This window comes from Trichechus manatus, unplaced genomic scaffold (assembly GCF_000243295.1).
Source record: "Trichechus manatus latirostris isolate Lorelei unplaced genomic scaffold, TriManLat1.0 scaffold00102, whole genome shotgun sequence".
Classification (NCBI taxonomy): Eukaryota; Metazoa; Chordata; class Mammalia; order Sirenia; family Trichechidae; genus Trichechus; species Trichechus manatus.
Genome location: NW_004444038.1, coordinates 1,045,863 through 1,068,119, shown reverse-complemented (window position 1 = coordinate 1,068,119; position 22,257 = coordinate 1,045,863).

Here is a 22,257-nt window from a genome sequence, read left to right as displayed (position 1 = left end):
AGGGGACACAGCTTCCTGTCAGTGATAATATTTTCATCACAATTCTCCACTAATTTTGGTTTTTGTTTCTCTTGGAGTTGAATGGAACAACTTCCGTCTCATTATGATTGTTTTCAATTAAAATTAACTCAAGTGGATGGGCAAATATTTGCATTGTTATAATATTGGATTAATAACACCAACTGCAAAAGCAATTACGTCTCCCATCATCAACATTTAGTACGTCCAACTTTAATCAAGTCTGTGGAGATGGCAGTGGAACATGGTCTCTTATGTTCTCTCTGTGTATTTGCTGTGAATAGATTTTTTTGTTCTATAGACATAATGTTTTTCCAATATTTATTAACATAAGAAATACTAAAAATAAATAAATAAATAAGAACTAACTATGTCTATATTCCATTGCCCTAAGACAACATGTGACAAACATCAAATTTAGTAAATCTTATTACAAAATACGGCAATTTTCTTTCATGATGAAAATCAGACTTTTTTTAAATGTTACTACTGAGACAAGGCTAACTTGTACATTTTAGCAATCTATTATCAAAAAAATTGAAATAATAATCTAATAACGGAATTAACATATGCATGCTCCTATGTGCCTGCGCGCACACACGCATACACAGGAATGCTCACTTCTTACCTAATTTCTAGAATGTCTTTCCAACAGGGCTGCCTGAAGGTAGTTTGGTTCCATTAAATGATAAGAACACAGGTTTCCCTGTAGAATTACCTAGGGAATCACGTTAAAATGCAGATTTCTACTTACTAGTTATCTAGGGCCTGAGTATCTGCATTTCTATCAAACTTTCAACTGATAACAGATTCTGCTGGACTGGGGACCACATTTTGAGCAGCAAAAGAAAGTAAAAAAAAAAAAAAAAAACTAGCTGATACTTTTGCTTATTTCCAAACTTTGATCTTAAAAATTTGGTCAAATAGGACCATATAATCATACAAGTAAGTAGGGTTGTTATGAAAATAAGGATTCTTTAGTAAGATTTTTCTGACTTCTCACCGAGTTGCTCAATTTCCTCTGGAGCTGCTGAAAATTTCTTAATGAGGTTTCACTGTTCTAAGCTGAAAGTCATTTTGCTGATCCCTGTTTATGTTGGAAAAATCCTGTAATAATGCATTAACACTAGTGAAGAGAAAGGATCCACCATATACCTTCCATAATATTTTGACGCTCTTAAGATATATGCAACCATCCTGTAATGATTAGTTCCTATCTTTAGTTTTAGTTTTCTAGTGTCTCTAAATCTGATTATATTCTAATAGCTACAAGTGGTCAATTGTTTTTAAATGAAACCCAGCAATATTCTCTACCTGTTAAAAATATTTTTATATACCCAAAAGTATTCTATATGAAACTGTGATGATTTTTTAAAGAGTATAATTTTATTTTCCCTAAATATTATTTACATGTCTTTTATACGAATATTTAACATGAATGTCATAACTATGTGCATTATATATACATAATTATGTTTCATGATTGCATCTTATTTCTTTTTTTATTTTTTTATACAGTTTAACACTTTCTGTGCTTTAAAAAAATCAAGTAAAAGATGTTCAGGTCTTTTCAGTAAAAATCATTCACTGAACACAGTCCTAGATTGCTCCCTTGTTTAAAAAAATGCAAACAAGCAAACAACCAAACAAGCAAAAATCATATCAATGGAACCCCTTGGGTAGAGCCTAAGGCGGTAATATTTAAGAAAGTGAGAGCCAAGACAAAAAAAAAATATAATCATGCTGATCTGTACAGTTATGTATTGCTTACCATCTGTGATAAGTTCTATGAAACAGGATACCGTGTGACTGGAAACTGTGCATACACACACCGTATTACAGACAGGCAGTTGCCGAGTTACGAACATCGTCCGATGTATGAACAACTTGTAAGATCTGATTGTCCTAAAGCCTAATATTAGAAATTTGAGTTAAATATGTACAATGGTTCGTAATAATAAAGGCACACACTACTTTGTGACACTCATGAAAACGTTGCACGATTTGGAAGTGTTTCTTAAGTGTTATAGCTGCTACGTCCAGTTCTCTGATAGGGATTTCTGGACTCTATTATGGCCTTGTGGGACCACAGATTTATACGTGGTTGGACTTTGCCCAAATGGACATTATACAGCACATGATCATAAAGTTTTGATATTTTGTTTATTATAGATATTTTGCCTTAATTTTTACTTCAAAAATAGTACCTTAAAATATGATTTATCTTGATTACCACATCTTCTCATTTGTTTTGTTTTGATGCCACCTTAAATTTTGTACCCAGTCTTGTTCCATCCTAGTCCTGGCCTTATTTGTAGGTACAACCTCTTAGTAGATTTTTTTTTTTAATTAAAGGTAATAAACACATTTATAATACTTTCCTCTGTGTTATAAAGAGGAAGAATGTTAACTAATTTTTAACCCTAATACATTAAAATTTGGATTATTTATTATTTTCTTATTTTTTCCTTCTCTAGCCAGTTTCTGTCTATCTCAGTTTCTTAATGCTGCTATAACAGAAATAGCACAAGTAGGAGGCTTTAACAAACAGAAATTCACTTTCTCACAGTTTAGGAGATTCTCTCTCACACACACAGCCACTGCTGTTGAGTCAATTCCAACTCATAGTGACCCTTTAGGACAGAGTAGAACTGCTCCATAGGGCTTCCAAGGAGCGGCTAGTGGATTCGAACTGCTGACCTTTTGGTTAGCAGCCGAGCTCTTAACCACTGTGCCACCATGGCTCCATTTAGGAAGCCAGAAGTCCGAATTCAGGATGCTGGTGTTAGGGAAAGGCTCTCTTTGTTGGCTCTGGGGAAAATCCTTGTCTCTTTCAGCTTCTCTTCCTCAGTTCCTTGGTGACCTCCACATGGCATCAACCACTCTACATTGTACATCTCAAAAGTGATTGGCTTAAGAGACACCCTACTCTGACATGGCCTCATTAATATAACAAAGAAAAATCTCTATTCCCAAATGGGATTACATGCACAAGTACAGGGATTAAGATTCCAACACCTATTTTGAGGGGACATAATTCAATCTATAACACTATCCTTATTAATTTTCATAATTATATTTTAGCATGTCCACTTATTCTAAGACTTTACATTCAAGATCATGTACTATGTTCCTTTCTACCCCCTAACACCCAGCCCCTCTTTTACTAATCCCTCAGTCTCTCTGCTTTGGTATCTGATACTTTCCTATAGTGCTAAACTCTAACCTAAAATGCCCGGCCATCAGTACAACTTTCCCATTCAGAGGAAAGCTGTTGGACAGAGAGCTTCCCATATGACGATCTTCTATGTTGCCTATCTATTTTAACATAAGGTTTTGTTTTAACGTTTCCATTTAGTTTATTATAGACTCTGTTTCATAATTTTACCCTCATCCTCCCATTTTCAGCAGTCTTTTTCAAATTAAATTTTACTCTCTCCCATCTAAAGCATGAACGTCTACCACGTAGCTGTAGATCTCCTTTAGAATATCCCCGTAAAAATGCTTTTCCCACTATGCTGCCTTTTTTTTCTTTTCAGATTTCATCCTGCACGTTTTTCATATTTATTTTTCTCTTTCATTATTGTTGATATCATAACAGACCAATTTAAGGACACAATATTCTTGTGAAGGGATGTAAGGAAGAGAGGATTAAAATTAAATAAATTAATAAAACACTGTCTAGTCAGCTCCTGCTTGATTTCATCTTACAAACAAATCCAAAACAGTTCTCCTTGATGTTTGTGTACCCCAGCCTCCACCAGTAACTACCCACTATGACTCGAAAGGTGCCCTGGTAGCACAGTGGTTAAGAGCTTGGCTGCTAATCAGAAGGTCAGCAGTTCAAATCCACCAGCCATTCCTCAGAAACCCTATGGGGCAGTTCTGCTCTATCCCATCAGGTCACTGTGAGTCAGAATTGACTCGACAGCAACAGGTTTGGTTTAGTTTGTTTTTTTATGACTTTAATGGGGCTTCCTATATTCCATTATATTAGGTCAGAATTTGTAAGTAGCTTAGACCTTTAAGGTTTTCCATCGATTACTCATCCCTTCAAAATTTCCAACTGGCCACGCTATGACTTCTCAACTTTAACATTATATTTCTTTCTATCTCCTGGGTATTTTGTACTGTGTTTGCTTTGAATAATTTGCATTTTTTTCCAAATAAAACATCATTTTGCCTCCTTTCATCAGACACATACCTTACTGTGTCAATGAAAAGTATACAGAAAACCTTTCACCTATCTCCTCAAGTCACTGGGCCAGAAAAAAAAAAATAAAGAAGGAAAGAAAGAAAATTACAGATATAACTACTTGTAGGGTTTTTTGTTTTGTTTTGGAGAAAGTTACCAAAATCCAAAGAAATATGACTCAGCTATTCTTGCAAATATACCATAGCTGCTAGTAATTACTTAGTAAATCTGTGCTTAAATGCAAATTGATGTTCATAGCTGAGCGTAAGACAGTAGCACAACTGAACTTGGCAACAGTCCTCTCAGACAATATACATTAGGTAATACTCTTATTCACTTGACTTTCCCCTCTGCGTTTGCAAGGAATTAAGGGAAGGCATGTGAAAAACCAGTAGTAAACTATCAAAATCTTCATGGCTAAACGAGTAGATTAATGATCAGAGGGAACAACACATTTCAGAATCCTTTTATCCCATCTTTACTACGTGCCTACATCTGAGAATGGTAGTAACTGCTGCAATTGATCACAGCTGTAGCTCTGTCCTCCCTGACACATGTTTCATCTGTTAGTGATGCAGATGGAGTTCACATATTTTTCTCCCTGTGAATAACCCTTATTCAATCTAATGAAAAAGGATTTCAATATTCTCAGTATTTAAACTCAATTTACTTCGCTAATTCTGATCGTATTGTTTTTATAAATGTTACATAATCCAGAGTGTTCACATTTATCCCAACCTTATGTTATTGTTCTGAATTTTCTGAATCAGAAAGCAGGGGCAAATGGACTGCTTCGTAGCAATTCCCTTTTAATCAATTTAAATCTACTGCTCTACCTTAGATAGTGAGAATCCAGCTAAATAGATCCTTTCAGATATAATAAATCTATTTATTTAAAAATCTGAACATAAAGAGTGGTAAGCAATAATACCAAAGGAAGAATCTGGTACCCATTCAGCTCAATTAAAATCCTTGGCAGGTTCCTATTTACAGCATGAAGTAATTTAATGACCAGTGGATGTAAAATAAAGACTGCTTATGTTTTTTCACATGTTCTTTGTTTTTGAAAGAACACTAAGATATATGCCTGCCAAGCAGAGCATTTTCATTACATATAACAAATTTGGGTTTTCTAACATTTTGAATAAGATTTAGAAAGCTTTAAAGATGGTAAAATAAGATCATAATGGCAGCCAAACAGAATTTCTTTCTATACATTATTCATTAGTGAAAATTTTTTTGTTATCAATCTCTCTCATAACCTCTAGCACAACAAGCCTTCCCCACAAAAGGGAAGTATTTTTTGTTTGTTTTCCTAGTGCTGTTTTTGTTGTTGTTGCTATTAGATTCAAATTAACAAAAGAATATCCTGTAATTTAATGTACACAGTCAATTTACAGTGAGAGATTATATAAACAATGTATCAGATTCAATAACTCACTGGTAAAATGTAAAATATTTAACAAAACAACATTTTTCAGTTTATTAATCAGTAGGGTTCATTCAAAAGTGGTTGCAGCAGTACTTGGACAGGAACCTGCCAGAAATTCAAGCCGGATTCAGAAGAGGACGTGGAAGGAGGAATATCATTGCTGATGTCAGGTGGCTCTTGGCTAAAAGCAGAGACTACCAGAAAGATGTTTACCTGTGTTTTGTTGACTATGCAAATGCGTTTGACTGTGTGGATCATAACAAATTATGGAGAACATTGCAAAGAATGGGAATTCCAGAACACTTAATTGTGCTCATGAGGAACCTACACATATATCAAGAGGCAGTTGCTCGGACAGAACAAGAGGACGCTGTGTGGTTTAAAGTCAGGAAAGATGTGTGTCAGGGTTGTATCCTTTCACCATACTTATTCAATCTGTGTGCTAAACAAATAATCTGAGAAGCTGGACTATATGTAGAAGAATGGGGCATCAAGACTCATTAACAACCTGCGATATGCAGATGACACAAACTTGCTTGGTGAAAACAAAGAGAACTTGAAGCACTTACTGATGAAGATCAAAGACTGCAGCCTTCAGTATGGATTACCCCTCAACATAAGGAAAACAAAAATCCTCACGACTGGACCAATAAGCAATGTCATGATAAACGGAGAAAAGACTGCAGTTGTCAATGATTTCATTTTACTTGGATCCACAATCAACACCCATGGAAGCAGCAGTCAAGAAATCAAATGACATATTGCATTGGGCAAATGCGCTGCAAAAGACCTCTTTAAAGTGTTGAAAACCAAAGATGTCACCTTGAAGACCAAGGTGCGCCTGACCCAAGCCATGGTATTTTCAATCACCTCATATGCGTGTGAAGGCTGGACGATGAATAAGGTATACCGAAGAAGAACTGACAGCTTTAAATTATGGTGTTGGTGAAGAATATTGACTATACCATGGACTACCAGAAGCACAAACAATTCTGTCTTGGAAGAAATACAGCCAGAATGTTCCTTAGGAGCAAGGATGGCGAGACTTAATCTTACTACATACTTCGCAGGGATTGGAAGGACATCATGCTTGGTAAAGTGAGGGTTAGTGAAAAAGAGGAAGACCTTCAATGATATGGACTGAGACAATGGCTGCAATAATGGCCTCAAACATAGCAATGATTGTGAGGATGGCGCAGGACCGGGCAGTGTTTCCTTCTGTTGTACGTAGGATCACTATGAGTTGAAACTGACTGGATGACACTTAATACTAACAAGCAATAAGATATGGAGAAGAATCTAGTATCTATTTATTGTTGTTTATACTTTGTCAATTGTTTCCAACCCCTAAGAAGTTCCTGCACAGTAACATGGATACAGCTTGAACAATCGATCAATGAACCACGGTTAATGACAGTTGAAGCTTCCGTAATGGGAGCAGCAATGTTTTTGTTTTAACTGAGGACAAGCTCATCTTCCATGAGGTGGAAAGCTCATTCACGTGGTGTTTGCTGTTACGCAAAGTCAGACCAGTAGGACCCACCGGAGCAGGAAACACAAACCTGGCTCACCCGCCCGGCTCCTGTTCCACCAGGAACACGCTTACTTCCTGGCGGCAGATGGGCCAATTTGCAATCCTGAAAGTTGTAGTTGCTGTTTTTCTTTTGGATTATTTTACTTATTCTGAACTGAAGACCTGAGTTCAGAAAAGGCACTAAGTGTTTTAGGGTCTGTGTAAAGGGAGGCGGGCTGGGGGAAGGGGTGGGGTGGATGGATAGTTTTGAAACAGTCTGGCAAAGACCTTCTCAACTCAAATACCCCTGAATGGTGCTTTCTGCTGTGGCTGGTAAGTATCTGAGTGTGAAGTAAAAGATCTATGTATTGGCATCCAAGAATGGGCCCACGGCAGCACAGAAGTTTCAACGTAGTCATTCCACAACAGGAAACATCCACAGGATTATGGAGGAGTCGCCTCCAATGCAGAGCTGCAGGGCAGCAGGAAGCAGAGGCAGGAGCAGACATGAATTAAAGTTTTCAGTTGGCTCTGCCTATCATTAAGAGCAACCCATGGTTGTCTAAATGTATTCTTGGGGATTTATGGACAACCGTGGAAAAGAGAAGCTTCAAAAGGGAAAGGTTACTAATGCAACTAATGGGCTTGTTAGAAAAGCACAATCTCTGGAAGCATGGCAGATCCACTGCAACAGAATCTGTATTTTCCCCAGAGTCCCAGATTACTCATACACACATAAAAGTTTGAAAAGCATTATTCCATCAATTAAGTAGAAAAATAGAAGATAAATTCCTTGCTTGTGGAATCAATAAAATCAGTAAAATACCTGTAGTCAAGAGGTACTAAAAACTATTTATTAAACAATACACTACATAAAGATTATGATGGAAATTATTAAGCGTTGTCCTTCAACATTAATATCACTTTTCTTTTTCTTTACCCTCCTAGCTTTTTCTTCATGCATTCCAAATGCCATAATAAGAAAGCATTTTGTTTCCCAGAAATGTAGTAACTGACCTGATATTTGTTATTTTGGTCAACAAAAATATATGTCAGTGAGGACTTAAAGAGGTATTTGACTTTCAACCATAGTGGAATTTTTTTTTTTTTTTTTTAGTTTCAGGAAGCCTTTATCTAACAATTTTATTTCAGAAGGAAAAGAGCTTGAAGCCAGAGTGACTACTATGATAGCCCCTCCATGACTGGTGGGATATACCATTGCCCACCCACTTTTTCCAGCACTCAGGTTCATTGGGAAAGTGGTTTCCCACTGATAGTGTATGCTGCTGTAAGGCAGGGGCCGTTATGAGAGTTTAAAACAGAAAAAAAGAGTTCGTGCGTGTCACCAATTACTGTCTCTACAGGGCGTCATATGAGGTATATGCAGTTTTCGTAGGAGAAACAAAAAGTTTGAAAATTCTTCTTTGGCACATAGTATGCCCTCTGGACTCTAGGGTAGAATTAGTGGGACAATGTATGTCCCTCGGGACTCGAAGGGTAGGATACTTGGAGGGGGCAAAAAAAAAAACAAAAAACATATTACCTACCCAAAATCAAACAACAATGATTCAGCATACTTCCATTAATGAAAACACATGGTATCAACTAAAAATTCAAAACAGAAAATAAACACTTTTTATAACAATCGTTATAAGAAAACTGCCAATTAATTCCTAATAGATGTTATTTTATACATCCTAAATCTTCTTAATAACGGTTTTCAGATTTGGAAGCTGTAAAAATCCAAACTTTAAGGAACAACATAATAAAATGTATTTCTTTTAAAGTCTTTACTAATCCTTTAACAAAGAGGATAAGCATATTTAGGAGTCAAAGCTAGAATTAAGCAATATGTTAGCTGTTACCTTAGCTCTGAACTGTCTTGCTTCGTGTTGAACTAATTAGTGTTTGAAGGAAGCCATGCAAATTACTAGAAAGTTTGGCCTGAGAGAAATTGTGTGGAATCTAAAAAGATAGCAATCTGCAGCCGTGCTGGCTACTTTGTTGTTGTCATTATTAGGTGCTGTCCAATTGGTTCTGACTCACAGTGACCCTATGTACCGCAGAGTGAAACACTGCCCAGTCCTGCACCGTCCTCACAATTCTTGCTATGTTTGAGCTTGTTGTTGCAGCCACTGTGTCAATCCATCTTGCTGAAGGTCTTCCTCATTTTGCTGACACTCTACCAAACATGGTGTCCTTCTCAACGGGCATGTCTAAAGGACGTGAGATGGAGTTTCGCCATCCTTGCTTCTAAGGAGCATTCTGGCTGTACTTCTTCCAAGACAGATCTGTTTGTTTTTCTAGCAGTCCACAGTATAGTCAATATTCTTTGCCAATGCCATAATTCAAAGGCATCAATTCTCCTTTGGTCTTCCTTATTCATTGTCCAGTTTTACATGCATATGAGGCGATTGAAAATACCATGGTGACATCTTTGCTTTTCAACACTTTAAAGAGATCTTTTGCAGGAGATTTGCCCAATGCAACACTATTATAGTGTAGACATTGAGAAAAACTCATTATTATCCAACTCATAGAAGACTATACTCTTGAAAAAAATTAATCGCCATATTTTCATCATTTATTTTAGAGTTAAACATTCACATTTCCTGTATATAAATTCAATATTCTATTTGCTATATGTCTAATATTTTTACTGTTTTCTAAAAAAATTGGTTTTCCATGATAATTTTTTATATTCTTATCAAAATGATAAAAAATATAGATAGTTAATATTTATCTCACAGAAATATCATGCTAAACATTTTTATTATAAGGAATAAACAATAGCATTTGCATAATAAGTAAATTGTAGGTATGACTATATTCCCTATTGTATATATGGAGAAATTGAGTCTTAAACATTTAAGCCCAGATCACACAGATGGTAAGGGTTGGAACCGGAATGCTAACCCCAGGAATGGCTTCCGAGTTTTCTGAATCTCCCTCTATGCCCAACCGCCATCATAAGCTTTAATAAAGGCAGATCATTCTTTACCTGGTGGTACAGTGGTTAAGCACTCAGCTGCTAACTTAAAGATCCCACCAGCTACTCCATGGGATCAAGATGTGGCAGTCTGCTTTTGTAAAGATTACAGCCTTGGAAACCCTCTGTCCTATAGGGTCGCTATGAGTCAGAGTAGACTTGACAGCAATGGATTTTATGGGTTTGGTTTGGGTACTTTCACACTATATTACTTTATTTTTAATGTAATGTAGTATTATATTGTATTTTTTCATAACTACAGTATTTAGTGATTTATAAAATTTTGAGACATAATGACCTTATATTCTTAGCCAACGATTTTGCCTACTGGATTATAATTGGGAATATTTTTGTCATCCCAAACATAGTACATTTCAATTGCTACTAACATTTTCCAATACTGTTTTTAATTAATTCTACTGGGGAATAGTTTCCATTTCTAAAAGTCATTTCAGATATTAATATTATATGCTAATTTATTTTTATGTGTAGTACAATAATACTGTTTTTCTGATAAACTCTTCTAAGAGGTCATTGATAAATATACATACTAGAGTATATCTCAATAATGTTACTCTAATAATCTTGTTTATCAGCATAACACAAGATCTAGTGATATTTTCTTCATTTGTGAATAAGGCCTACATGTAATTGGCTAAAAAGTTGAATGACAGAATGTGAAGTTACTTCTAGCTGACACTTCTTTCCATCCTAGCTCTGAGAAGATTTTTTCGTTCAGGGAATTCCTAGTTATTATACATTTTTTTATTCCTTAGGCAGCTAAATATTCATTTCCAGGTTTGAATCTGCACAGAGGAGAAATTTATTCATGTATTCATTCATTCCTTCATTCATTCTACCTGAGTTTATTGAATATCTTTTCAATCAGTCCAAAGCATTTATCTAACCTCAGCCTTGAGCAGGGCACTGTGATATACACAGAGAAGGATGGAGTGAAAAAATAAAATTAGAAGGGAACACGGGCTGATCTTTTCCATATTTCATCTCTTTTCCCAAAGCCTACATTTACTGCTAATTTGTTCCGGATGTGACTTGACAATATCAGTCATTTCAATATCATACAGCCTCATATGAAAAACAAATCTGGGTGTCTGACATAGTACCAAAAGGAGATAAAATCAGCCAGGAAAATCAGTCTCAATGTATGCAGCTTGCATGTGATGTTTGCAGAGGGTGTTGAAACATAAAATATATGATACAAAAAAATACATCACAAGAACATATGCGTTGGCTTTGGGAATCCAGGCTGCTGTGGATCTCATTTAGATGAAGGCTGCCTGTACCTCCTGATGACAATATTCTGCCCTCTCAGACTGAATTTCCCCCACAGTCTAACAGCAAGCAGTACCCTTCTAAAAGCTCTGAATACACCTACTGCCTTGAATATCAATTACTTTAACATGACAATCTTTGTGGTCTCCAGTCACCCATGAATCTGAGACTTGAAATTCCTCCAGAACTCAAGTCACCTTCATGCCAGCAGTCTGCTCCATCACCTTGATACTTAGTCACTGAAAGGCAAGGCTTCCTGCAGTGAGAAGCTCCATGGAAATAGAATGATTATCAGCATCCTTCTTTTGTGTTGCATTTACAAAATAGAAACTATAAATGTTCAGCCGGAATTTAGGGATTGGAGTACCTCTCTTCCTCAGTGAAAGAAGAGGCATGCACTGATTTTCTTTACACATATATTTTTTGTCTATTGGAAGGTTTATTTTATTTTTTTTGTTTTTAAAGAGAACTTGAGACAAATTTGAACCCCTATCACCTCAAAAATAGATAGAAAAGGACAGGGGAAAATATATGTATTGTTACCTTACTCACTAAAGGTGTAGTCACACAACTGTTTTCATTTACACATTTAAAACACATACACATTCACAACTTGACTGAAATTAAGAAGAAATTTTTATGTTCTCTCTAACTCTGTACATCTAAGATCACAGTGTTCAGTGATTTTAAAGACCATTGCTGCAACGATTCTGGATTTACCTACACCTGGAAGAGACGAACTATAAAATAAAAACCCATTGCTATCAAGTCTATTCTTGACTCATAGCGACCCTATAGGACAGATAGAACTAACTGCTCCATAGCGTTTCCAAGGAGCAACTGGTGGATTCGAACTGCTGACCTTTTGATTAGCAGCCAAGTTCTTAAGCACTGTGCCACCAAGACTCCCACTTTAAAATGGTGGTGTAGAACTTGAAAACTTCTTCATTCAATTCATTAGGTTTTACTTATGCAGAAATAACAATAATAATAAAAAAAGCACAGTCTGTTACAATGACTCAATGAAAAAGTCTGTCTCCTCTCAGTTATTTATCTTCCAGATGTGAATAGACCCATTAATTCTAAAATAATAATCAGTTGGACCTGAAAAAGTATTTCTTAAAGTTACACTGTAGGGAGACTGGAGAAACCCCTAGAGTATGGCCCCTGGACACCCTTTTAGCTCAGTAATGAAGTCACTTCCGAGGTTCACCCTTTAGCCAAAGATTAGACAGGCCTATAAAACAAAGCAAGACTAATGGGGCACACCAGCCCAAGGATAAAGACTAAAAGGCAGGAGGGGACAGGAAAGCTGGTAATAGGGAAACCAAGGACAAGAAGGGAGAGTGCTGGCATGTTGTGGGGTTGTTAACCAATGTCATAAAACAATATGTGTACTAACTGTTTAATGAGAAACTATTTGTTCTGTAAAGCTTCACCTAAAGTACAATAAAAAGAAATTTACACTGTAGGGAATTATGAGAAAACTTAGAATACAATTAGAAACTCGAAGAAGAAAGAAAAACAATGTTTTTCTTTCTTTAGTTTAATAAAATCAATGATATTGAGTAGCATACATAATTCAAAATACAGAAGAATGTGTAATTTATGTTTGCTTTAACAGAAAGTGTCACTTTACTGTTTATCTTAGTCATCTAGTGCTGCTCTAACAGAAATACCACAAGTGGATGGCTGTAACAAAGAGAAATTTATTCTCTCACAGTCTAGTAGGCTACAAGTCCAAATTCAGGTCATCAGCTCCAGGGGAAGCCTTTCTCTCTTGAGTCGGCTCTGGAGGAAGAGCCTTGTCATCAATCTTCCCCTGGTCTAGGAGATTCTCTGTGCAGGAACTTTGGGTCCAAAGGATGTGCTCTGCTCTCAGTGCTACTTTCTTGGTGGTATGAGGTCCCCAACTCTCTGCTCACTTCCCTTTCCTTTTATCTCTTGTAAGATAAAAGGTGGTACAGGCCACACATTGGGGAAACTCCCTTTACATAGGATCAGGGATGTGACCTTAGTAAGGATGTTACAATCCCACCCTAATCCTCTTTAACATAATCTATTCTTGCCTCATTAACCACAGACAGAGATTAGAATTTACAACATATAGGACAATTACAATTCAAAATGGAGGACAACCACTCAATACTGGGAGTCATGGCCTAACCATGTTGACGCATATTTTGGGGGGACACAATTCAGTCCATGACAGTGTTCAAGGGATTTCAGTTTTGGTCTTGCCTCTGTCACTGTGTTCCCTAGGGCAAGTGATTAACATGTATATGTCTTCACTTCCTCATTTATAAAGGAATTCTAAATGGATATAAGGACTATTATTTGCATATCACTGTGAGGGAACAGGAGCCCTGGTGGCATGGTGGTTTAGAGCTTGGTTGCTAACCAAAAGGTGGGCAGTTTAAATCCACCAGCCACTCCTTGGAAATCCTACAGAGCAGTTCTACTGTGTCCTGTAGGATCACTATGAGTCAGAACTGACTCCATGACAACAGGTTTGGTAGTTTTCTGTGAGGGAATTATTTATCCATAAACGTGCTGAGTTGATTGGTTAATAACACAACATAGGACAAAGTAGCGGTGTCATTGAATTCCTTACAGTTTCAAGAAATATTAAGAAATAATACATATTAACTCCAGCCTGTCATTTTTAAGGTAAGTTACTATGATTTATCTTTACAGTGTGATTAGGACTTCCTGGAGGGAGGAACCTTCTACACTTTTAGTATATAAGGTGGTCTGCACTGTGGTGTTGGTCAGCTAATAGCCAAAAGGCCAGCAGTTTGAACCCACCAGTCGCTCCAAGGGAGAAAGATGTGACAATCTGCTTCCATAAAGATTACAGCCTTGGAAACCCTGTGGGAGAGTTCTACTCTGTCCTACAGGGTTGCTAAGACTCAGAATCTACTCGACGTTGACAAGTTTGGGTTTTGGTTTGCACTGTGGTTTATTAAATGAAAAGTATAAATCAGTCAGTAATCAATATACAATATGCTCTTATCCCCGGACCGCCTACCTACCCCAAACGTTAATACATAATGCAAAAAATTGCGATGAAAATGCCTCATTGTAAAATACTAACTGTGTTCATGTTGTAAAGACACTGCTCTAATGAATCTCAAGGCAAGAGAGTTCATTGTGTGGGGTTTCAGGAGCAAAGACAGAAATATTCCTATTCAGCTTGTTGTAAAAAAGAAGGAAATAAAAAGGACCTGAAACTGAACTTTTCATTTATAATAAGGTGCATTTATATTCTAAATACAGTAAGTCTTCCTTTTTGTTTCCAACTTTCAAACTAGTACAAAAAATAATGAATTTCAACAAATACCTCACTAAAATTCTGAACTTTAAAATCCAAATGTATTCATGTTTAAGTTGATATACACATTAAAATTTTTTTTTGGTAGAGAAGTAATCTAAAATACTGTGTCCATCAGGAGGCCTCAGGAATTAAAGGGCCTACCACATTCCTTGAAATATAAGCTTATGTTGTTCTGTCTCAGGCTGTTCCTACAGACATAGCCTAACCCTGTATTCTGAAACATATGACTTTCATTTTCCTCTTTTTTACTTGACTATTTCTATATTTTCATTAGCATATGTAAATCCCTTTACTTGTTAATTTTATCTGATATATGAATAATTATTGTTGCTATATCCTAAAAAAAAGCTACATAAACAATAATTTCTTAAACATACCAACCTAATTTATGACATTTATAACAATATTTAGTGATATAGCACGAATACAGAGCAGTTAATTTGGTGGGAACTAGATTTATTTAAAGGCTGTTAGGAGCTAGGTATAACACACCGAAGCACTCTTTGCTTACTAATTAAGTTTCTTACTAAATTCTTTAGTCTGGAGGCAATAGCCAAGATGCATCAAGTGGTAGAAAGTACCCCATGGAACCATTTAGCTAGTATCCTATATCAGAACAAAGGTCACCATGGTTGTTGATTCATTACTGACAACTCCAGGTGGTATCTTAACCAGTACCTTGTTAGAGAACAAAAGATCCATAGAGTTATATTTCCCAATATATTTGATTTTTAAATAAGTTAGATATTTTGCATTTTTGGATAAATATATGCTTCCTCTTTATTCTATGTTCAAATTTGGTTGATATATTTGCAAAAACAATTTTAAATTCCACCAACTTTGCATATTAGAATGGCATGCTCTCTACTGGGCAAATGTGCTGCAAAAGACCTCTTTAAAGTGTTGAAAAGCAAGGTGTCACCTTGAGGACGAACGTGCACCTGACCCAAGCCATGGTATTTTCAATCACATTGTACGCATGCAAAAGCTGGACAATGAATAAGGAAGACTGAAGAAGGATTGACGCCTTTGAATTGTGTTGTTGGCGAAGACTATTGAATATACCATGGACTGCTAAAAGAACAAACAAATCTGTCTTGGACGAAGTACAACCAGAATGCTCCTTAGAAGCAAGGATGGCTAGACTATGTCTTACATACTTTGGACATATTATCAGGAGGGACCAGTCCCTAGAGAAGGACATCACGCTTGGTAAAGTAGAGGGTCAGTGAAAAAGAGGAAGACCCTCAAACAGATGGATTGACACAGTGGCTGCAACAATGGGCTCAAGCATAACAACAATTGTGAGAATGGAGCAGGGCCGGGCAGTGTTTCGTTCTGTAGCAGACAGGGTCACCGGGAGTCGGAATGGACTAGATGGCACCTAACGACAAACAACAAGAACGTGCTTATACTTTCCGCAAATTATTTTCCCACGGAGGAAACAAACCAGCCAAAAAGCTGACTATAACCGAAGACGATATTAACCAGTAAACTTCCAGCGCCTTGAAAACAAGTGAAGTCTCCCCTAATCCTCTTTTTTTCTCAAAAGAATATTAAATGTGGAAGAGAAAAAATATTTACTGAAAATAAAGTAAAAGAGTGTTGAAAAGTGAGAGCATTTGCTCTTTGGTTTTATGAAGTGTGAAAAAGTAGATCTCAGATGATGTGCAAATTCCACATGGAAGCTCACGATGGATGTTTTAAAAGCATTCTGGATTTCACAAAGTTCTTTCTTTGTTTCCGATTATCAAAAATACCCTCTAGAATAAAAAATTGGAAACAACAACAACAATAAAATAGAATGACTATTATTTGTCTTTTACTAAAATCAAAAAGCATCACGTACACTAGAAAGAACTCTAAGTGATTACAAATCATCACATATTTAGGCCACGTATTTATTTAATTATGACAAGAGAAATAACATTAAATGAATTATATTCTATCTTCAGGCAAATCTCATTCCAATTAAGGGTAAACATGTTGTAAGTGCTTAATATTTGCTATTATATTAAAGACAGCTCACGTAATACTATGAACTTTCACAACAATGGCTCTATGGAAATAGATGTTGTTGGAAACATGTTGTATTTTGCCTTTGGCAAAATCTTTTGCATTTACTTTAACTTTGGTAATCCATTATCTAGAGCTGTGGTACTGTGGTTGCTGATATCACTAGTCCCTCATAAAGCTTGCAAACCTTTGATCCGAATGAAGAGTAAGGGGAGGATTTTTTTCAATGGACCAGCCATTTGTTTTCTTCTAACAAACAAAGGAATTAAATATTTTGATTGAAAAATGTTCATTTAGTAGTTGAATATGATAAAAAAATGTGTTTAATTAGTTGGGCTTTTAATATAAGCAATTTGTATAGTTGGTGATTGTTACAGAAATTCCTATTCACGGTCTGCCTTATCAGAGGATTTAGAACATTTATTTTTAGTCATCACTCACTACAACACTAGCATCCTAACTGCATCGTATCCTTGTTTCTGATTTATTTCACTGTTTTATTAAACAAAATTTTATAAAGAAAAATCACATATATATATATTTATGTGTTTTTCTTTTTTGTTTTAGCAAAAGTATGATCCTTTTACATAAACATTGCAACTCGCTTTTTTCCTTATCAGTGTATTGGAGATATATGTTCAGTTCTCTCTCCTTCTCAGTAGATAAATACCTATTGACTTGATTTGTTTAAAACTTTGTAAATCAGTAATACCCTCTAATTTCAACCATCCCTGTATGTTTCCACTCATTGGTTTTTACAAATAATACTGCAATAATCATTGTTTTAGATATTCCTATGTACTTGTGTCTTTATTTCTGTAAAATACATTTCTAAATGTAAGCTTGCTGGGTCAAAGAATACGTGCATTTTTAATTTCTGATAGATCATGTCAGCTTATCTTCTGCCAAATCATAGCATTTAATATTTCCACAAGTGGTGAATGAAAACACATATTCTCTATATGCTTACCAATATGGAATGTTCTAGTTGCTATTAATATTTTCTCACTTATTGAGTAAAAATACCTTAATTTTGAATGTAGCTTAAACTACCATGGAAATATTAACATCAGGAAAAAACGGAAACTTGAGGAGTGCAACTTTATGAAAAGAAGACAAGAAATCTGACCACGTACTAGTGGCCAACCACCTGCCAGGCAGCACGGTGGTCTCTCCGTATATTTCACACTGAGATCCTCTTGGCTGGCCAAGTAGTGGGGCCATAGTGCAGTTCTCCAGGGTACCTAACAGGAGCAGTATTCAGAAGCCATAAATTATTTGATGTTGACAGATTTGGGCACATATGATCAGAAGGGATACTATGCAGACATTGAAACACAGTCTTGGAGGTTCCTTCTCTGCCAGCCATTAATCCTTCAGTTGCTGGTGAATGGAGATGATTTGAGAGTACTGGGGAAGAAGTTTGACCCATAGAATTTGGAGGAAGGTGTGGGCAATTCAGAACATGATATTTACTAACTGACTTGAAAACCTTTTCATATGCGATTAGCATGACTATACTATTATGTGGAGACCCGGTGGCGCAAGAGGTTAAGCGTTTGGCTGCTAAGGAAAAGTTCGGCAATTTGAATCCACCAGCTAGCTGCTCCTTGGAAACCCTATGGAGCAGTTCTACTCTGTCCAATAAGGTCACTGTAAGTCGGAATCGACTCGATGGCAAGGGGTTTGGATTTTCTTTTTCTAATGCTGTTATGTACATTTGAATTAAGATTAAGAAAATATCTTAATAAAGTTTATTATTGACTCCTTTTGTTAAGCCCTGGTGGCCCAGTGGTTAAGAGCTCAGCTGCTAACCAAAAGGTCAGCAGTTGGAATCTACCAGCCACTCTTTGGAAACTCTATGGGGCAGTTCTTCTCTGTCCTATAGGGTCACTACGAGTCGGAATTGACTCCACAGCAACGAGTTTTTGAGTTTTGTTAAGGTATAGAGCTGACTGCTCTAACAAAGTGAACTGAGAATCCAGTGACTAAAAACAAAGAGGTTTATTATTCACTAATGCAGACATTCCCGAAGTGGTTTTAATGAGATCCTTCCAGACACTCCATGAGGTAAAAACTGTGTTCCCAGTAATTCTGATGAGATGGGTAGTAACATTAATAAATGGGTTTTATAGTATGTAATGAAATACGTCAAAAGTTGGAAGATCTGTATAACTCAGTGACACAACATTTACTAAACAACCACCATCTGATATTCCAAAACCATGCACAAGTAAAACACCTGATCAAAGGGAAAAACTGACTTTAATGTAACAGAATATAAAATATTCATTGATATGGTTTCAAACTCCACATTGCAGCTAACTTGTAAGACACTATCTCTCATCAAGTTTAAGCCCAGTTTCAAAGAAAAACATTTTGATAGACAGCATAATGTCCCCATAGAGATGTCAGCCTATGAAACTGTTACCCTCCATGCAAAACGGGATTTGCAAATGTGTTTAAGTCAAGGACCTTGCACTGGAGAGATTGTCGTGGTTTATCTTGGTGGGACTGACGTAGTTTCAAGGATGTTTAAATGTATCAGAAAAGGAGATATTATGATGGAAGCCTACTCAGAGAGAGATTGTAAGATGCTATGTTGTTGGCTTTGTAGATAGAGGAAGGGGACTTGAGCCAAGGAATGCCAGCAGCTTCTAGAAGCTGGAAAAGGCAAGGGGACAGGTTCTTCTCTACAAGCTCCAGAGGGAAACACAGCTTTGCTGACATGTTGATGTTCACCCCATGAGACCATGTCTGACTTTTGACTCCCAGCACTGTGAGATAATAAATTTGTGTTGTTTTAGGTCACAAAGTTTGTAGTAATTTGTTACAGCAGCAATATAAAACTAATACAAATACCTATACTACCTGAAAAAGCTATTAAAATATTCCTCTCTTTTCCAGTTACATATTCTTTGAGGTTGATTTTCTTCTTATTCTTCAACCAAAACAACATGTTGCAACAGATTGAATGCAGAAGCAAATTTGAGAAACTAGCTGCCTTCTATTTAGCCAGACATTAAAGAAAATGGCAAACATGTAAAATAAAGCACCTTTTCTTACTAATACTTGTTTGTTTTAAAAAAATATAGCTATTTTTCAGAAGGAGCCCTGGGGGCGTAGTGGTCACGAGTTTGGCTGCTAACCAAAACACACCATTTATGTTAGCATGCAATGAGTTAATTATCAAATTAATAAATAAATGCACATATCTTAGAAAATGATCAATTGTAATTACGACATGTTACTATAGTAGATATCAGTAGATATAACCTACACAAACAAAAACTCTTCTACCTTCCCCAAATTTTTAAGAGTGTAAAAGTGTCCTGAGATTTAAAAAAAAAAAAAAAAAATTAAAAAATGAGAACTGTTGCCCAAAGGTAGTGTTGAACATAGTCGGTTGACTTCTTTTTTACCAATGGTATAAAAAATCAAATTTCCATGTTTTTTATGTTTTTGTTTTGTTTTAAATTTTGCAGCCATTGCTATTTCCAAACAGTAAAAAAGAAAGAGTGCAAATCCAGGTCAAGAGGCTATTTTTAACAAGGTAATTCTCTTAATTATAACCCTCTGGCTAACATTTAGTCAAATGGTCACATTTAGCCATGAAAGACGCTAGGAAATACAGTCTTTCCCTACCAGACAGTCTTTAAAAATCTTGCAGTCAAAAAGAACATAAAAAAAAAAAAAAGAACATATACCTGTAACAATCCAAAACTAAATTGAAACAAAAATCTAAATAGAATAGACTTTGTGCAGGATGGAGACCTGCTTAATTACTAGGAAGACATAAACATTGACAAATTATGAAATTATTTGGGCTGAATATACATGAATGTTGGTCTTAAGGGTAACCACCAATAAAAAGTAAATTGTTAGATACTCAAAAAACCTTGAAATATCTAACAAAAGTAATAATCTAGAAAAATGAAACTAAGGAAATTAGCAAAAAATAGAATATGTCTTAATGTAATAATGATTTTAATAAATGAAGTTGGGTTATACTAAGATAGAATTGGAGCCCTGGTGGGCTCCAGTTGCTGTGACTTGACGGCAATGTGTATTATGCAGATGTTATTTTCCCCAAACTAATTTTTACTTTTAGTCTAATCACAATCAAAATTCAAGTTGGGATTTTTGAGAAACATAATATATTTATTCTAAAATTTTAAAAAAACTTTCAGAGAGAGGGAGGCTTGAGCTATGAGCCAAGTAGGTCAATCTTTCAATATACTACTTTTGAACAAAATCTTATGCTCTTAGCAGAAAAAGAGAGAGAGACCAATGGCAGAGAGTAGAAAACACAGAGAGAGACTCATTCATTATTTGTTCTCATGACTTGATACATTTGATATAAAAAATCAATGGTTAAAGGATTGATTTTTTTTTTTTTTGGTTGTATACAAATCGCATTGCCATCCAGTTGATTCTGACTCATAGCAACACTGTAGGACAGAGTAGAACTGCCCCATCGGGTTTTCAAGGTTGTAAATCGTTACAGAAGTAGACTGCCATATCTTTCTCCTGCAGAGCAGCTGGTGGGTTTGAACCACCAACTTTTCGGTCAGCAGTGGAGCTCTTTATCCATTGCTCATTTCTGAGAGAGTGGGTAGGTAAAAGGAGGCAGGTACACATCATGGAACACAGCACAGCAATCTGAATATAAACATAAGAGTTTGGCTGAATTCTAAAAGAATAATGCAGAGGGAAAAAACAAGATTGAAATTTGATTAAATTATACATGAAAACAAAACAATATATATTTATCAAAAACATATAAGTGACAGCTACACACTGAATGCATTGAAATTGTCTTTCATGGATGTTGTGGATGGGAGCTAGTGATAGAAGTGGCGAATAGGGATAAATAAAATTAGTGAAGAGTTTGTATACATCAATGTGCTATGAAACAATGAATATGATTAAATCCAATCTTCCACTTGAAGTCCAAGAAAGAGGGGGAAATCTTTATTATAAGACACTATAGCACACAAGACTTATTATGCAGTCAGTAAATACTTGTTGGCCGAATTTAATTATTTTTTACATATTGCTGGGTGGGGATATATGCCATTTAAACATGGCTGCACTATTGACAACTGCAGCTCCCACAGGCCTCTATGCTGCACAGCATGTTGAGACTTGTCCCCAACATGTTGAGACTTGTCACGACTTGTTTTCCCAAACCTATGTCCCGTTACTGATTGGCTTGTTTACCTAAATTCCTTCTCCCTTGCCCGAAACTTATTGTTACTCACCCAAAGCCCATTGTTCTGTTATTTGCTTCACTGCTTGCTGTATTGACTATAAATAAACTCCTGGGACTGAAGCCAGGGTTGACTCCTCAGAGTGACCCTCCTGGCCCCACTTCTCTGTAAGAGTTGTGTTTGGTTACTGTCTCCGCGGTCCCAACAAACTTTCGCTGCCGCTGCAACAGATGGTGCCCCGTGTGAGGAGC